At 49.1% G+C, this 18,672-nt stretch overlaps 1 protein-coding gene across 6 annotated transcripts in view; it reads right to left on the bottom strand.

Moving 5' to 3' along the window:
* Positions 1 to 18,672, bottom strand: part of shaker (potassium voltage-gated channel protein Shaker) — a 191,846-nt gene that overhangs the window by 55,881 nt on the left and 117,293 nt on the right. For 3 of the 6 annotated variants that reach the window (XM_017897129.1, XM_017897128.1, XM_017897127.1), the window contains exon 1: positions 7,708 to 7,861. The exons of the other annotated variants lie outside the window; for them this stretch is intronic. The gene's annotated coding sequence lies outside the window, so the exon portion shown is untranslated. Of the gene's footprint in view, positions 1 to 7,707; positions 7,862 to 18,672 lie in introns of those variants that run through there. 6 annotated transcript variants of the gene reach the window in all.

The following is an 18,672-nucleotide window of genomic DNA, read 5'->3' on the forward strand; positions in this document are numbered from 1 at the left end:
ACAGCGATCCGTTGCACGAAATAACCGTACTCGCGCAGACAACCTGCTTCCCTCCGATATTGCAAGTTAGCCCTTTGCGAACGGGATCATTTTTTCCACGGCAGACCGTCCGTAATAAAAATTTCTAAGTCGATGGTCTCGTGTCGGAGAAACTAGTTTTCACTTTAGAATTTTAATTTTCACAGAACCAAGTCTCAGTGTTAGTTCGATTTGAGCATCGACCCCTTGCACCATGATTTAATCGTGAAAAATCGCGTATCGAGAGCATAATTAATTTTATTCGATAAAATATCGTTAAGTAAATGGAATATACGCGTCGAAGCCCACTGTTCCGTCGATACATCGAAATTACGCGGTGCAAATAATTAATTACGCGAATAAAATTAGGTACACGTGACGAGGAAAGACGTCGCCTAACGGGTTAAAAAATTTCGGGTGTCCGTCTATCGATCCTGTTTCGCAAAGGGTTAAAACGTACGAAAAATTCCGCATTCTAGCAACAGCTATAGCACTCCGCTCTTATTAACGCCGCGACCCCCAATCGCGATGTCGGGGTTCGATCCGTTGGCAAAAAGGAAACTCGTTCGCCTCGTTTCCACGCCTAACGACTATTCCATTGAAAGCAGCCTTCGCTCGGCTATCGACAATCGCGACACCTGGGTCCCCGTTGTTTATGATGCACGGATGCTCGAGACTCGGCTGATCCCACTTAACGAGGAGCAGACGAAATCCGATGGTCCGGGGCTGGGTCCGAACGTGCCTGATCGCGCGGATCGTCGGGAAAATATCACCACGAGGAGACTTTCCGTCAAAGAGACCCACTCGACCGCCGCGACCTCGTTACCGCCACCGAGAACGTAATTAATGGGCCGACGATTTCCTCCGAATACCAGCAGTAGTCACCCCGGCCTAACAATTCCGCCCGGGGTGAAGCGCGAATTCGGACTCGGCCTCTTCTGCGAAATAACGCGAGCCAACGGAGAATCGAACTGGTCCACTGCGACTGCGATTCCGTAAATACACGACACAGGCGAGAACCACTTTGTATATACCCGTCGTGCGTCAATTCGATCGGAACTAGTTAACTCTAGAGCTCCTCACGGGGAGACTCCTCCACCTAGCGCGGAACACAACTATTTTAATATCACTCGGTTACGCGCACGCGAGTATACTACAATCCGCACAGCTCGCGATACGTAGTTTACAACGTATAACTCGAAGTTACGAAATCCCGAACAAAAGGTAATTTTTCGAACCTTCGCGGTGGTACGGGTAACGCAACTTCGCGTTTCGAAAAAGGACGCGTCTCGAGTACGAACAGGTAAAGCGTCTGACGCGATTTGCGCTGTCGAGGATGAAGGGGAGACACGCGGAAAGTTGGATTTTGCAGAACCGATAACTGGCGATCGACGCGGAATTTTTGTAGAAAAACGCGAGAAATTGGAGAAAAGACGGTGGAAATTTGGGGGAAAAATTACGAGGCAAAGGGGATGCCCGCTGGACCGGAGATCGTGACGCGAGAAGCTAAAGCGGCAGACCGTAGCGTTGGGGTAATATTTATGCCCCTATTATCGTTCCAGCTAGTCCAGATATGGTAATCGATACGTCGTACGACACTACACCACACTTTCGTCCCGCTTCCGACGAATAATATTTCGCGGAAAGCTCGTCGCGCGGCACTCGGACGAAACATTTTTCCACCAGCATTTTCGCCCCGTCACTTTCGCGGGAAACAGCTCGTGCCACGCTAATCTGGAGCGATATAAAGTGGAAGCGAACCAGGCGGTATCGGCTCTCTCAGGGCCACTGTATTCCAACCGAATCCGCGAGCATTTCGCCGATCACGTTGATCGATTCGCCTCGACTTTCGATCCTCCGCTGCGCGAGTCTTGGTCGAAACTATCACCTCGCTTCTAAGCGTACATATCCCGACACCCTTTCGCCACTTTACGCGAGCAACTCGGTCCTTCCCGATCCGACTCGACGCGCTCGGAGCACCGACGATCGACTATAGAGGAAAGTTTCACTTTCTCCGGACTCGGTGGAGTTTTCGCGGTGGGACGGCGGAAGAAAGTGACGGCGACCGCGCGTGCGACACGGCACGTCTATTGTTGACAGGTCGAAAGGTAACTGCGGCACGTCGAGTTCCTCGAGGCAGCGTTCCACGCGCGCCACGTGCTCTGGTCGCTTGGCTCCGCCTACCAGCCGCGAAGCGGCCCAAGAAACCTCGGTGAATCCATAACGAGAGGCATTCGCCGTGGTAATCTTCGCGTTACCTACGGCCCTCATCCAACCAGCCACCGAATTTTTACCATCCACGATCGCATTTTTAACGACGCGAATTTTTCCTCGCTCTCGAGACTCGAAACCGCTGCCTGGAACCGACTGGTAAGTGGAAACCGCAGGGCAAATCCATACTACCTTCGGCGAAAGCAAAGGGGTTCCCCCGGAAAGTGCAGGTAATTCCCCGCGGTATCAAGGCCTCAATTAGTCCCGCGATGGCGCACGCCACGTTTAAAAATGTTGCACGTGACGCGTAACGAATGGTCGCAGGCAATTGCCGCTATGCTTGCACGCGTTCGCGCTGTCAGATAACCGCGAGGGGACGAGCACACGACGCCGCGGAGGATTCGAAAAAATTTCCCGACCCGCGGCTTTGTCGTAATCCGCGCTTCATCATCGTCCGCAGGACGAGTCGATGAAAAATCGAAGTTTTTTCCACCGCTTCCGAGCCTAACGAACCGCTTCCACGCGACGAGCGCAGGTAACGGTTACAGCTTTACACGCCCCGCTTATCGACGAGGGTTTTAGCGTGTCGCGGAAGGAACGAGCGTTAGCCGTACCGTGCAACCGTTGGTTAAGGATCTAAGCGTGGTATCGACGCGAAACTTCCGCGCCGACTTCCTTTCCAACCCGACTCCTATATCGCCACGGGGGTAGCCGGAACACGGAGATCGGGCGGCTGGTTCCGATTTCAAACACCGTCCCGATCACGCGACTGCCAAAGAGCTTCGAAATCGATCGAAGTATTTAGGATCGATCGTTACGGGACCCGCGGAAAAGGACGGTTTACAGAAAAATCCCCGTCGTGACAGTCCCAAAGTCACTGACCTCCCTCTGTAAGAATTGCAACGCGATGACACTTTGTTCTCAAATTAATCTTTCGTAATTATTCCTACGTGCATACGTTCCCCACGTAGGAAGCTATATTTTGTATAAAAAAAAATTTGGCTCTAATCCTTTCGATTCTCGAGATATTCCGAAAAGTATGCTTTCAACCCCTACCTTCGAGGGCTGATTTCACCCTTTCAGTGTGATCAATAGCCGATAAAGAGACACGTGTCAAATACTCTTTCGAGAACTATTTCTCGGGTAAATTTCGTCAAAATGGATACGTTGCACGTGGTTGACACTAGATTTACGAAACCCGTCAATTTGACGGAAGGATTGCTCCGATTATACGATGGTAACAGATTTAGTTAACTTATATTAAGACTGTTAATATAATATATAATTGTTTTTAAATTAAAGTAATCGTTTAAAAACAGGCACGTGGTTTCCTTTACCTGTCAATTTGACAGGTGCCCTTAGAAACAGGTATACAGACAGCGTCCGTAAACCTAGTGTTAACCCTTTGCACTCGAGAGGTGAGCTTCAGTCACCATTTCGTAGAATTTGGAAGATCGATATTAATCAATATGTCAAATTTAACGTAACGTAACAGTGTGCGAAGTATCGAAATCAAATAATTCTACAATTCTATTATTATACAATTCTTTATTTACTGCTGAGAAAAGTATCGTAAATTTTTTAACAGAGAATGTTTGAATTTCTACTCTTCTCTAGCCAAAAACTCGTCGAGTGCAAGGGGGGTTAATATGCGAGACATCTTGTCGTTCTCGAAAATTACCTTCAAATCGATCTATGATTACCTAACTACGTTACTCGCTCGAGGGGGTGAAATTGGTACAAGAAAATGTAAACCGTGGGTAATCTTTTCACGTATTATTCAGGAAGGATGCATTATGCGGCTACCGTGTGCGACATCAGCGTGTATCGCTGATCTCGAGGAACGCTGAAAATGATAGGGTGCGCTGTCATATTGTTCCGCGGGGTAGTCGAAGTGTTTACACGCCGCGATGGTGTCTCTTATCCTACAATATCGTCGGAACCGAACCTTCCGCAACTAAAATAAACATATCCGGAAAAGCTGGAGGGTAATTCCGGCAGACGCGCCGGGACGCTACCCCTATCCCCAATTTCGGATCTATTTCGTCGTTATATCCGAGTCTACGCGACGAAAAGGAAGAAAGAAGATCGGTTCCATTAGATTTCTCGGCGCAAGTTTATTTAAAAGGGGCTCGCTCGCGGGAGCTCGCGTTCCCAGCGAAAATAAACGCGGCGGTAGAAGCTTTTGGCGGGACCGGAAGTGGCGAGGGAGAAGATTGCAGCACGGATCGCCGGATTGCGACGGAAGTTTCGCGTTCGATCGGCCGTGACACGTTTTCCGTCCACGTGAACGCGGATTCGCGAAGGATCCGGAACGAGCCGATTCGCACGCGTGTCTGCGATGACTTCCGGTGGTTTTCGCGAGCAGCGTGCGTCGCGCCAGGCAAATTCGCCCAACGAGATTTTACCCCGTTGTACCGACCGTATCGGCGAAAACCTAGTCGATAAATGGCAAAGATTGGGACAATTATTGCGCCACCGTGAAATTTCCTGCCAGATCGAGCGTAACGAGGGTGCTAGAGCTTTCGACGCTTACAATCACCCGACTGGACGTTGTTTCTACTTTGTAGGGACAATTTCCTCGCGTTACAACGCGTTTCGATTAACGTTTTCAGCATCCGGGTAGAAGCATCCCGCGTATCTTGGTCGCTGTCATAAAGAGGGGTTATCTCTGGAAGGAACACCGGAATCCTCTCGCCTCGGATTCGAAGCGTGTCCAAGACGCTACTCGACGACCTCGAGACTCGGTATCCAGTTTTAATATAATCGTTTAGTTTCGCGTTATCTGCTCGCTCGATAAGAACGTAATAATCAAACGTCGTTGGCAAGTGGCCGTTTTGGCAAGATTCGGCCGCGTAAATAACGGTAAAACGATGGCGGGGCGCGCGCCGTTATTGCCCGGCCGCGTATATAAATCTCGGGATCCGTGTCCGGAAATTGCGAGCGAGCAGCTTTATTTTTCCATCGACTCGCCGTGAGCGCGAGTCCGCGGAAAATTGGGGTAAGCATGAAATACAAGGGAAGCTAATTCGGTCAACGCCGCCCGGCTGCTTCGGCGGTGCAGAAATTTACGATCGGTTTGTCCTTCGCGATAGTCGAGTTTTTCTCGTCCTCGGTGGGAAACGCACGCGATTGGTCCAATTTCGAAATTCCGATCGGTCGCCGAAGGATCGTCGCGTCTCTCGTTTGCATAATCGCGTCGAGGCGATTAAAAACGCCCGTCTCTGCCCTCCCGTTGGCGGTTCCGCGATCGTCCCGGAAACTTTCGCACGGTCGTTCGAAATTTTATTATCCAACTGCGAAGAACTTTAGTCGGGAAACTCGGGATCTTGGCGGGGAGAGGCGGAACTGTGCCAAAGTCGCGTCCGCGAACGGCAGGCGGGAGTAAACAAATGGAAACGCGAGGGTATCGCTGTTTCGTTGCCGATCCACCTGAACACGGCGAGACGCGTCCGAGTGGGGAGGGTAATAAATTGGACGGATTAACGGGTGCGGATAGAACAAGGGTAAAGCTCGCACGCGCCGCCGGGCCCATTGTTGCGCGCGAATTAATGCACGGCCGCGCATTTCGACTGCACTCGCTCGTAAGATGTAATTATCTTCCGCCTCGTTGATCCCTCGATTTTGTCCCAACAGCCGAATATGGCTCGCTAACACCCTCGTTAGATCGATAGAGCAGGGGCACGTAAAACGCTGGGCATTCGGCGAGTGAACGAAATGGACGAGGACAGGACCGGTCCCTGCCGCGATTAACCGCGACTTTTCCCGCTTCCGAAGGACTCGACAAGCTGGCCTCGAATTCAATTACTGCTAACAGCGAGGATCGTTTAACCGGGCCGCGCGCGACCAAGTCTCCGAAACTTGTCCGGCCGAGATAGCCGAATCGAGAGTAAATCCATCATCCGGTACAACGGTCCGGTCAGCTCGACACGGAACATTCGAGGACACACACACAGAGAGAGAGAGAGAGAGAGAGAGAGAGAGAGAGAGAGAGAGAGAGAGAGAGAGAGAGAGACAGAGAGAGAGAGAGAGAGAGAGAGAGAGACGAAAGGTGGAAGCTCACGGGAGACGCATTCGGTTATTTCTGACGAGAAGGAAGAGAAGCCTGGCAGGGCTAAAGGTCCTCCCGGATAATCTATGTGGTCGCACGTCCTCTAATTCGCCACGGAAAGATCGGATTAATGCGCCGCCACGTATCTCGGTTGCGCTCGAGTTGAGGATGCAATTAAATTTCAACTGCAGAAATCGCGGCTGCCTCCCGATGGAGACGGATCCTAACGACGCGAATCGACGTCCTCGAGAACGAGATTCCGCCGAGGTCTCGCGCCGCGAATGTCATCGCAGACTCGTTAGGGATAGTAATAATCGGGTATCGATGACTCGACGACCATCGGGACTAGCTGGAATTACGATTTTTTTTTTTTTCTTTTTTTTTCTTTTCTTTTTTTACCGCCATTTTATATCTTTCCCGTTCGCTAGTGCTAGGTGGTACCGCGTAGATAAGTCGAAGCGAGCGGTTTCGAGCGTAATTTCTTTTTTAAATCATCGAAATCGTAGGTTGTAAATGGCGTGGAACGCAACAGCGTATCAAGTAGGATTTTTGCAAAGCTTTGTTTGGAAATGTACGCGTCGTAGCCGGGTCATACGAAATAAAAGCGTAAGCGGTTCGATTCGAAAACTAAAAAACGCATAAACCGCGAGCGTATTTAGGATGCTGACTTTTCCACCGGCAAACGCTACCCAGAACCGCAACGGTTGTAACAAAAAGTTGTTCAGCCATTGTTTACTCAATTTCGAGTATCATTCCCACGGTATTTTTTCTACGTCGCACGCTGCAACGTCGATCTCGAATGCTTCCATTTTAGCGGCACTTTGCGCGGTGAAAGCGGCGGAAAGTGAAATCTCTATTCTTTCATATCGCGGGAATTCCGCGTGGCTCGAAATAAAGAAAAGAGGGGAAAAGAGAGAAGAGGAAGGGCGCGGTCTCTTTTCTCTTTCCTCTATTTTCCCCCGTTTCCTCTTCTTTTTCCTTTCTTTTTTCGCGTTTCAACGACCAAGCTCGGTTTCTCGTCCAGGCGGAAGAGACTTTAACATCGCGAAAGGTCAAGCCTGCAGTATGAAAAAAGCCTCTATCCGTGGAACGTCGATCGGCCCCAGCGATCGAATCCTCGTTTTTCCTTTAATAATAGTTACCCTCGTACGCGGTCGGAATATTTAAGGAGCTGCGCGGGAATATTTCAAGGGATCCGGAGGAGCAGTTGGCAGTTGCCCCGGATCGATGAAAGCCGGCGTTTAATTGAATCGGAAAAGGAAAAAAGTATCCCCGAGGATAATCGTCCACGCGATCTCGTCGACTCGGTGTACCGGTGGCCGAAAGTCTGCCGCGAATCACGCGGCCTGATCGAAACGCGACGAATTTCGTGCACGGTAATTTAAACGTAATCGTCGCGCGTTAATTATCGGTAACGAATTAATCACCGTAGACTGAGAAAGTCCTCTGGAAAATAGAGAGCAAGGCGAACCACGTTGGACGACACTGTTCCCGGTAAAACTGCCACGAGTTCTTCGAAGCAACGACGTCTCGGGACGACGTTTCACCCGTCACACTGTTGTCACCAGCGGAATGCGCGACACTGAGCTGGCCGATGCTGGAAACGCGAGAAAAACCGCGACAGCAATCGCGAGGAAGGCGTGGACGCGATAAGAAGAGCGGATAAACGATAGATAAAGGACGGACGTGACGACAAGTGGACACACCGAGTGACGATCGGCCGAGTGCGTGCCGTCTACGTGGCTGCCGTCCGCTGTCTTGGTCGGCTGCCTTCGTCCGCTGCTGCGGATATATCATCCTGCACCGAGGTCCGCCCCCAAACTGAGGCACCATCCTCGTTCTCGTTCTCGTTCTCGTTCTCGTTCTCGTGCACGTCGCGCTACACGGCCACACCGCTAACGATTGTTCCTTCGAGGAACGATTCTGCCGAAAATGGGGCGTAAATGTTACTACTCCCACGTTGCCGCCACCGCCAATCAACTCTCATCCCCTTTTTCTAATCGGCCGCCGCCTCTCGACGTCTCGCGTCGCATCGCGTCGCGCCAATTAGGAAATGAATCGCGAGAATTCCGACCCGTCCCTCCGCCGGAACTCGAATTTTCACGGACAAACGAACGATTAAGCCACGCTGAATACCTCCGCGAGCGTCTCTGTCCAGCGGATTTCCAGCGAGAGAGTGACAGAGAGAGTATATTTTCAAGGCGAGTTCGAATTAAAATTCCGAGACGGAACTCGATTGGCGGACGCGCTTCGCGAATTTGCTTGACAGTCGCTCGAGAGATTAGAGCACCCGGCGCGTTGTTCACGGATGCATTTTGTATCGACTTTCGCAGCTCGAGGAGTTTTTCGAACGTCGAGTGGCGAGTTTAATTGGGTCGTTAAACAGGGATGGGGGATGGAGACTGCCAAAGTTGTTTTTCCGTTGCGTAAGAAGCTCGGGTTTGATCATTAGAGGCTATCGTGGCTGAAATTTCAACTCGTTACTCGAATCTCGCTGAAAAATGCAATCGCTGGTAATACTAATTTCGATTTCGCCACCATGTCCCGATGATCGATTGGACATTGTGACAGAAATAGCTAGCTTCGAATCGCTCCGTCGTCTACTAAACCCTACTGAATAATTCGACATTTTGCTATTATAGAATAAAAGGCGGTAAAATCGTGAATTAGTTTGAGAAATTTTCAATTTCAACGGATCAACGGTCTCCGGTCGTTTAAATTTCGCGCACTGCGACAGGGATTCTTGGGCCAGAGACGCGGCCTAGAGCCGTCGCGATCCGCTCCGCTCGCGTTCCGCCTCGTTAGGACTAATTCATTCGCGGCGCGCGGGACAATAAATATGGCCGTCGTGGCAAGGACCACGGCTGTGACGCGGAATTATAAATTCACCGGGGAAATTTATGCGTTGAATCCCGGTGACAAAGTGGCGGGAAGATCGAAGCCGTCGAGCGCGCGTAGGACAAAACTGCTCGTGACCATGAATCCTTGAAGGACACCGGGAAACCGACGTTTAATGGCTCGACTATAAATAAGCCGTTGCTTCTGGGTCGTAATCCAGCCAAAGGAACGGAATATCTTCCCCGTATATTCCTCGTTGCCAGCGATTGTTTCGTTCCTCGAGTATTGTCATACGAGGAAAATAAAAACGCAGGATGAAACTGGAACAGCGTCGTGCTCCACGCGTGGTAGTCGCGATCGAACATCACGGAGGATTCCAGTCTAGATCCCTCCAAGATCAGGCATCCGAATCCCTTTCTCGCGATCGCTTCCCTCCCAACCAACCTAAACCAACCCTCGCACGCGCTCCTCGCTAATTCCAAGGACCACGCCGAGATGTCAAGGTTAACGAGGCGAAGACGAGGATCGCTTTTGGCCAACGAGGATACGCGAATATCCGTCGCTGCACCCTAAAGAACGCGTTCCAAATTCAAATTCAAATTTTACAACGCACTCGGACTAGTTTACATTTCGAGCACAAAGTCCAGCAGCAATTTCCTCCGGACGAGTGTCTGTTCCGGGGTCGAACGCTCTTGGCATTATGCGAGGGACACGACGTTCGGGAGACAAAGGAATACAAAGCTGGATATCAATGCTATCTTTCGACGGGAAACGCGCAGAGAAAAACAATATCGCGGGAAATTGCATCCCGTTTCCTTCCGCTCATTCCCGACCAGCTACGAATGGTCAATAACGATCTCATTTTCCACCCGCCCGCGCCCCTCCGCACCCCCCTGTCTCGCTCTCGCGCTTTGAGAAGATCGAATTAATCGAGAGACCGGAGGACCGAGGTCTCTGCTTCGCGGAATTTCGCGCGGAACCGAGAAAGCGACCCGGCTTCCGGCCTGCTCGCGATTGTTCTCGAGATCAATTGTTCCCCGCAAAGAGTACGCGACACACTTTGTCGCGACGTCACCGCGTTGCTTCGTACTCGCGAAAGCCTCGGAAGGACGAACAACTTTGCGGCTTTTTTCGCAAATTGCTCCGCCGAAATGGCGGCCATTTGCTTCCCAGCGGCTCCTGCAACTATTAGGACGAACTCTTAGCCGTTGTCCGATATCCGATCAGAGGCGGCTACCTCGAACTTAGGAACCGAGGACTTATTTTTCATCGGTATTCGTCGTTTAGGCAAACGCGTAGGTGACCCAGGAATAGGCTCTCGTCGATAAATTAAAAGAGACGAGCGACTTTGCTCGAAAAGGGCTCGGAAAAATTTCCCTCCACTTGTACGGATCCCTCGGAGCTCTCTAATTAACCCTGTTTCGAGAGCCGGTTGGTTGACGGAGATACAGAAAACGGCACGGACCGTTGGCAATACCACGTCGATATTTATCTTCCTGCTGCTTCCACCCGGACATTTCGAGGAGAAAAAGGGAACACGTGCACGATTGTCATCGATCCTACTCGACGGCGGTGCCCACGTCACCCGACTGGCTAGGGAAAAGTCGAACCGGTCGAAAAGACGAATTCGAGGCCCGAAAAACGCGGCGTGTACGTCAGCGGGGTAAAATTAGTCGGCGGATAAAAATCCGCTTTACGAACGCGTTTGTCAGTTGCATCGATTGTTCGGCCATCGTCGAGGGCTATTTTTAAGCGCGCGTCTTCGCAAGGACCGGGTTCCAAGTCGCGCGGACGATGGTCGGAACGCGGTCTGGCCGCGAGCAGGGAGAAACTCGGTTGACCGTGAACCGGAAACTTGTCAAACGGGAAGCTAGTACGAGTGGGGGCCGCTGGAGGACGCGTGGCGCAGGGCTCGGCGCGGCAACGGGGGTTGCTTTGAAATATTTATGATTCGTCGTGGTACGAAAATAAATCGCGTACACGTTCGAAATGGCTCTTGCCCCGTTGCGGATCCTGGTCATCGATGACGCGATCGGGCGGATCGGGCGGATCCGACGAGAACGCAATTTTTAGTACCGATTGGTTAGGGTGGTTTTAGAGGGGCCGAGAATCGAGCTTTCAGCGGAATAGGGGTTAAACTGGGAGATAAATCGCGTGGACAGTGTCGGAATATGGGATGCTCTCGTAGACTACTAACTTCTGATCCGACGTTCTCCGTCCTACGGTTCTTCGGATTCTCTTGTTTGGTAGACAAAGGTCGAGGAAGTCGGAAAGCGACGAGGAACGCGAAAGAGGGTGATTAATTATTGCCACGCCGATTCCGCGATACCGATGGCTCGGCGAACGATAAAAGCGAATTTCAACGACGTTATGGAATATTCAGCACCGGTGATAACGCGGAATAGCTCGAAGGATCAAGGCTGATTAATCATTCACCGAGACATTACGAACATTCGGGAAATCCTTGCTTGTCCTCGGAACGCTTCGCACCCCTTTTTCACCCGAGCAAAAAGGGATTAAATCTTGGAGTAATCCGGAACTCTCGAGCGACCCTTCGAGGGGGTAAAAAGTAGCGAGTCGCAGGGTCGGGTGGAACGATTAGCTGGACGATATTACGACTACGATTACGATCGATCCGGCGAAAGTCGAGGCTCGAGGCACCGATGATAGCGACACGATTACCACCGCGGCGTATCGTTTCGATATCGGTGATTGCCAGCTGACACAGCCCGGGATCCCGAATATAACGAATTCGAGCCATCATTGAACCCGACGTTGACGAGCCACCGAGAGACGTCCTGGAGACACGCTACCACGGCGAGCTTTCCATCTGTCATCGCGCCTATATAGCATATTCTATCCGCAGTAACTGACACCGTTGGTACGAAACCGAACGCTAACGGAGGAAACTCGAGTCAGCCCGCAGGTCTATAAAAATACTCCTCCGCGAGTGAAAAATAACTTTCCCCCAGACTGTCTGTCGCGATGAATTACCTATCGCGAAGATCGGTTCGTCCATCGAAATCCGCGATACCCGAGTCACTTGTTCCCGATTCAACGAGTCCCACGCGACACGCGCGCCGAGAGACGACGAAGAAGCGTCCAGGGAATACGGAGTGGTGACGCGAGTCGAGCGGACGAGAAGCGGAATTAACGACTGGCTAGAACCAGAGGCTGGCATTCGAGCGACATCGCGCGTTCCGATCGATCCGTCTCGATCCTTGGACGAAATTTTTTGGTTCGCCAAAACGAGGTGGACGAGAATAGACGGATCGGCAACGGGCGATCGACAGAGTTCAGCTAGGGTAGTCGTGGAGGCGCGAGTGTGACGCAGTTAACAAACACATCATGACGCGCCAGAAGATAGCCGACCAGTAGCCCCCAAACCTTTGACACAGCCCCAATAAATCATTGAAACCATAGTCATCCCTTGGACTCACGACACATAGTACCAATAACCTCTCCTCTAGCCAAAACCATTATAAATATTCGAACCCAGAGCAAAATAAAGTTAGTACTATTGTGAAAATTGAGCTCGTGAGTTACGTCTGTTCGTACCCTACCGGTGCACCGTGACACGAGCCTCGGCGTTCTCGCGTTCAAATAACGCGCGCTCGCGCCATCTACCCCCACACCGGCCACCGCCGACAAGCGACTTTCCGCTCTTGCACAGCTCGCTCCTCTATGGCGCGCCAGAGATCCCCTCGAGCCACCTTCGCAACCGCCACCGGCTCGATATTCTTTCCGCGCTTCTGCACGGAACACGATCAACCGCACCGGTGCGCGCCACCCGCTCCACGAGGGATCCCTCCTTTTCCTCTTGCACCACCTCGTCCTCGCGGTGGTCGTCGTCGTCACCGTCACCGTCGTCGTCGCTCGCTTCGGAGAACAAAGTTAACCTACGTAAGCGAGGTTACCTTCCCTTAGGTTACGATGGCGCGTTAACGACCGTTTCAAACGCTCTCCCGGCTTACATGTTTCTCCTTTTTTATAGTCTGCCTTTCATCCTGCCAGCGTTCTATCCGTTTACGGCGCGTCCTGCACTCGTAAAACGGATATCGTCGACTGGAGCTTGATTAGGTAGCAATTGGTTAACGTTTCACGCGTGCCTTGTCGCGAGAACCTGCTGATCCGTCTTTTTAAATTACTCCATTTTGCTTTCTTCTTGTCGCTCTTCTTCGATTCGAAGACGCAGAGTGCACGCGAGTTAATTATATCGCGATACGGAGACCGGAAGTTTGCACGCTTCCGCTCGCATCGATCAAACTAGCCCTCGCTCGAAACCACGAGCAATTTCTCGCACGAGGTAGACACGACGCGATCATGCGACTGTTCTTATTCGGCGAACGAAAAGGCACGATAGTCAACGTTCGAAAGCAAGCGAGTGTTTCTTCCCGGCGACCGCAGACGTCGCGAGATTTACGTTTGCTCTTAATCGAAAACTCGCAGGGTCTCGCGACACGCGAGACTAGGCTCGCGGGTGGTCAGATAAGGAAACACGTGCACCGGATTGTTTCGCTTTCCGAACATTCTCCTGTTCCCTTAATTGCTTCGTCACTGCCTTCGTCTACCTGTTCGCGGGCATTCTTCGTGCGAATCATCGGCACGGGAATGTAGCCTAACTCGACAGCGACATCTATCTCGCGGGGACGTCAAATGTCAGTTTCCTATTCGGGATCGATCTTTTCCAAGGAGTAATCTGTGTCGACCACCGTTCACGCGTTCGTCATCACGGGAAATAAAGGAGGTCCGAGGATTCTCGCAAGTCCTCGGTGGACCCTCCATTTCCTGTGAATACAAATTCCTCACCTGCCAATAGTATAGCTACCCTCTAAGACGCAAGCCTGCTAGGTAGCCTTACCTAAGAGTCCACTATACCAGACCCAGCACGAAACGCGTCCCTCTTTTTCAGCGCAACGTGGAGAATAAGAAAGAAGACTTCAAAGTGGAAAAAACCCCCACAAACTCAAGAAAAATTCAGTTCAGAGACTTCTTAGGTAGAAAAGATACAAGGACCGTCAATAAAGGATCCCTGACCTTGCAGCAGACCGAGATTAAATTTTCCACGCTGCTCAAGGTAAACGAAGACTCGATATACCAAGAGTACTTACATATATTCTTCGTAAATTCAAATTGTTGAGAAATAGACATCTTTTCAGAAAGGTGTCACCGGTTTCAGGCCGAAAGTATCCTTTCTAAGTGGTCCAACCTACAATTTCTCGACCTTCCCTTCCTAGACTAGTATCAGAGAAAGATGCATAAGAAGATCAGTCTGCTCTCGCTAATTTTGGGTTCCTCTAACGCGAGGAATGAAATTTCTCGTGACGCTGGCGTCGCGACGCGGATCGAAATTCGCGTTTCCAGGCGAACCAACGGCGTGTCGATAAAATTTCACTGAGGACACTGTAACGATCGTGTTTATCGCGAGTTAGGTGGACGAGGCGGGTATCGAGCGCGCCAGCTGGCGTGAAAGAAACGAAAGCGTGGTCGGGATCGTTTAACAAATCGGATTCGAAGGAGCGGAAGCGCAGCGCGATCTTGGCAAGAAGCGCAGGGTTTATCGTGGATTTTTTTTCGGCTGGTCACGGTGCGGTAACACCGTGCAACAAGCCACGCTTGGCGCGATCCTCGCGGCGATAAGCGAACGCGAGGATCGAGCGGAGCCGAGCCGACTCGGCTCGTGAATTAATTAACGTTTCGCGTGTCGTTCGTTTTGCAGCCACGCTCGTTACCGCGGCCATCCGCTGTGTAATAATAATGATTACGCGTGCCAGGGTTTGTAACCGCTTCATATAGGTGGAGTAAATGCTACCGTCTGTTCGAGAGGACGGTAATAGCGCGCGGAGTTTTCAAGGAACGTTTCGAACAGGAATTCGTAAGGTACCGAGTACAAGTTTGCATTTTACTCTCTTCTCACGTTAGAAAATAAGCGAATGCTAGCTAGTCATCTATAGTTGGGGTCTGGTTCCTGTCAAGACGCGCGTCAGTTGCGTTCTCTGGCATACAGCAGGGTGGCCAACTTTGTGCCTGTAGTATCCGATCCTGGATGAGCCCTCTAGAATATGTAGGACTAATTGTCTTTGAGAATTAGCTTTACTCCTTCGATTACCGAAAATATTGCAGATCATCACTATCAGTGTTTGTCTAGTTTTCGTCCTGTCCTTCCCCTTTTTCTTTTATAACCCTTTTCCGTTTAGTGTCTTTAAGTCCACGATACTACATACACGATCGACTATTTTTCTTAAAAATCTGTAGCGAAGACTACTCGATAGGTCTAGTTTTCGTCCTGTCCTCGCCCTTTTTCTTTTATAACCCTTTTCCGTTTAGTCTCTTTAAGTTCACGATACTACATACACGATCGACTATTTTCCTTAAAAATCTGTCGCGACGATTGACACGAAAGATGACTCGTCGACGTTAATTATGAAATTTAAAGAGCCATGACAGCAAGTAGCATTTGCGCGTTAAAATTGCTCTCGATTGTCTGCTACGATCGAGCAAAAATCGCTTCCCGATTGATTCGTGGTCCAGTCTTGGTACCCAGAGGAGAAACAAGATTATAAGGGGCCAAAGATTACGAGGAAAGTAGTAGATAAATATATCGATGAAATTAAAGAACAATTCGTATTTATTTTATAACAGAATTAATTCGACGTACTTGGAACGCGATTAATTCCTGCAGACGTTAATAACGCTTTTATCTCCTCCCCTTTTTCATCCAGCCTCGTTTCACTTGAACGGTCTATTGTAATGGCGGAGGTAGTTAAGAGGAGGCAGGTCTTAATACGCGAGCTCTTTGAGCGAGAGAACGATTAGGGTACGAGGGAAAATTTTGATCGCTTTATTACGTTGTCGCTACAAACGTTTCTGATATCGAGCACGACCATCGAGCTTCCGTTCGTTGCGACTTCCTGTGTCAGTGATAATCGGTTACGTTACGGGCTGCATGAGCAACAGGAGAAAAATGTACGCGACTTCCGGGCCGATGAAGAATTTCTGCCAATAAATTCGCCTCGGCTCGGTTTTGTTTCCGTTAAAATACCTCGATGCCAGATGTCGTTGCCAAGCATCGGCTGATGGCAGATACCCCTCTGTTTCAGGTATCTTGGACCGATGCTTCGAAGGGGGCTCTTTGTTTAGGCTAGTTCTATCCCGGGAGTCGCAGGACACACTCCACATCGTCCATAGCACTATTTTCATAGCACTAGTAGTAAGGTGACGTCAAATAGACTCACTGTCAATAGCTGTGACGAGAAGTCAAATTGACTCCGTATCGCTGGTAGTGACATGACGTCAATTTCACGTATACTTAAATGCAGCTGTATATTCTACTTGTACTAAGGAGGTCTTATACTATCTAGGGTTATAAAAATCGATTCCTTCTTCTTTTTGTTTTCCTATAAAGTACGCGTTTTCAAGAATACTTTCTGCAAATATTAGACTCTACTTCTTAGAAGTAACGGAGTTATAGCTGTTTCAATGAGGTTGCGGGCTGCGTCGTTATTACAGAAACGTGGAGCTTTAAACGCGTATTTCTCGAAACTGTTTTCCAGAACGGTGTCCGTGATTTATCAAAAAGTGCTTGATATATTAGCACTGAATTTTGCACGGATATTCGGAATATTCCTGGCTATGACTTTTATTAGAATTGTTCAGAAATTCGCGTTCCTTCTATCGTTTATGTGCTCGCATATTTAAAAAGAAAATGAGAAAATCGATAAGATACATTCAGAATGCCGTCATTTCTTTATTTATCGATATTTTTTTGTTCTTTTTAGTACCGGTTATAGTTGTACTCATACTTAACAGGAATCCCGTTGAGTTTTTACTTTTGATAACTGAAAGAGTCAGTATTACGGGCAGTATCGATAATGGATTTTTGACAGGTCCTTCGGACAATTATCGACTCCTAATACTGGCAATTTAAAATTTTTTTAAACAAAAAATACAGGACATGTAGCGGAGGATTGTACAAATAAACCCTGAAAATTTCAAAACACCAGGTCTTAATGGTTCCTTGCAATAATTTTTCAAAGATACTGAAGAATATCAAGCAAGATACTAGAAGACCCCCTTAAGACGCTATTTGTTAATTGACTTCAAGTCACCTCTATTGACACGGAGTCAATTGGATATCAAGTCACCTCTATTGATAGGGAGTCAATTTGACTTCAAGTCACCTCTATTAAGAGGGAGTCAAATTGACATCAAGTCACCTCTATTTAGAGGGAGCTAATTGACATCACGTCATCACTATTCATATGGAATTAATTTAACGTCAAGTCATTGCTATTAATAGAGAGACAATTCAACGTTGAGTCACTACTATTATAGCGATACAGACTCAATCTGATGACAGACTCAGCGATCTATGTCGCTGAAAAGAAGTCATCTAAGAAATTTGTAGGACCGAATCCCCACTAGCCCAACCATTCTAACATCATGACAGAAGTAGAGTAAAACGTTTTCCTTATTAGTAGAACTGATCCCTTCCTATTAGCCCGGTCATAGAACACCACGTGGCAAAGAAAATGAACGAAGCAACGAGATAAAGCGAGACAAACGCAACAAATAAATGCAAGAGCGTAGACTCATTCCAAAAGCAAGTACATCACCACTACTGTTAGGAGTCAGTTTGACATACGTCACCATTCTAAGGTTAACCCTCTGCACTCGACGATTTTTTGGCTAAACAAGAGCAGGAGTTGAAAGATTTTCTGCTATAAAGCTGACGATATTTTTTGGAGCAGCAAATAACAATTCGTATAATAATTAACACGCAGAATTATTTGATTTCTATACCTCGCACACCGTTACCTTATCGGAAATTTTATAAAATGGCGACTGGAGGGCGCCTCTCGAGCGCAAAGGGTTAAAGAACCGTGACAACCTAGAGACGATATACAGATCCTTAATTAAGAATAGTAAGTCAAGGTAGGAATAGTAAGATGTTTCGAACTCTGACGTTGACCTGCCTTTATCAGCTAGATCCTTTCAGTGACTAAGAGTCAACGAGGACCGATGGTCATCCAACACCACTAACCGATCCCCGGTATCGAATTCGGGATATCGAACTCGTAGATCGATCGATAGTTTCCATAATTCGTCCCTTAGGATTCAACCCTAATGCTCAGCTTAGAATTTGTATTCGCGACGTCGTGCTCGACAAACAGGGACGATCGGTTCGCGTTGCGCTGATCTTTTCAACGGTTAACTAATTTAAGGCTACGTCCCTTGACTGGACATGTTAACACGTTCCGTGCCAAGCCGTTTTTGCCCGACATGATCTCCAGGCCATTTGTTGTTGTGGCTACAAATTGCTACATTATCACACAATGTGTCATTACATCGTCAATCCTTAAGTAATTAGCTTCTTTAAAGCAGTTATCACACCGTGTACCATTTATGGGTACAGGTAACCCTCCTATAACACGGTAGATAGGTTCCTAGAAAATGCCGTGTTGTGTGAAACCGTGTTATATGAGACTCAGAGCCAGCACAAAAAGGGGGGGGGGGGGCGGTTTGGAAAACTTACTAAACACAAATTTTTTTTT

The sequence above is a fragment of the Eufriesea mexicana genome, unplaced genomic scaffold (assembly GCF_001483705.2).
Source record: "Eufriesea mexicana isolate 0111107269 unplaced genomic scaffold, ASM148370v2 scaffold386, whole genome shotgun sequence".
In the NCBI taxonomy this organism is placed as follows: Eukaryota; Metazoa; Arthropoda; class Insecta; order Hymenoptera; family Apidae; genus Eufriesea; species Eufriesea mexicana.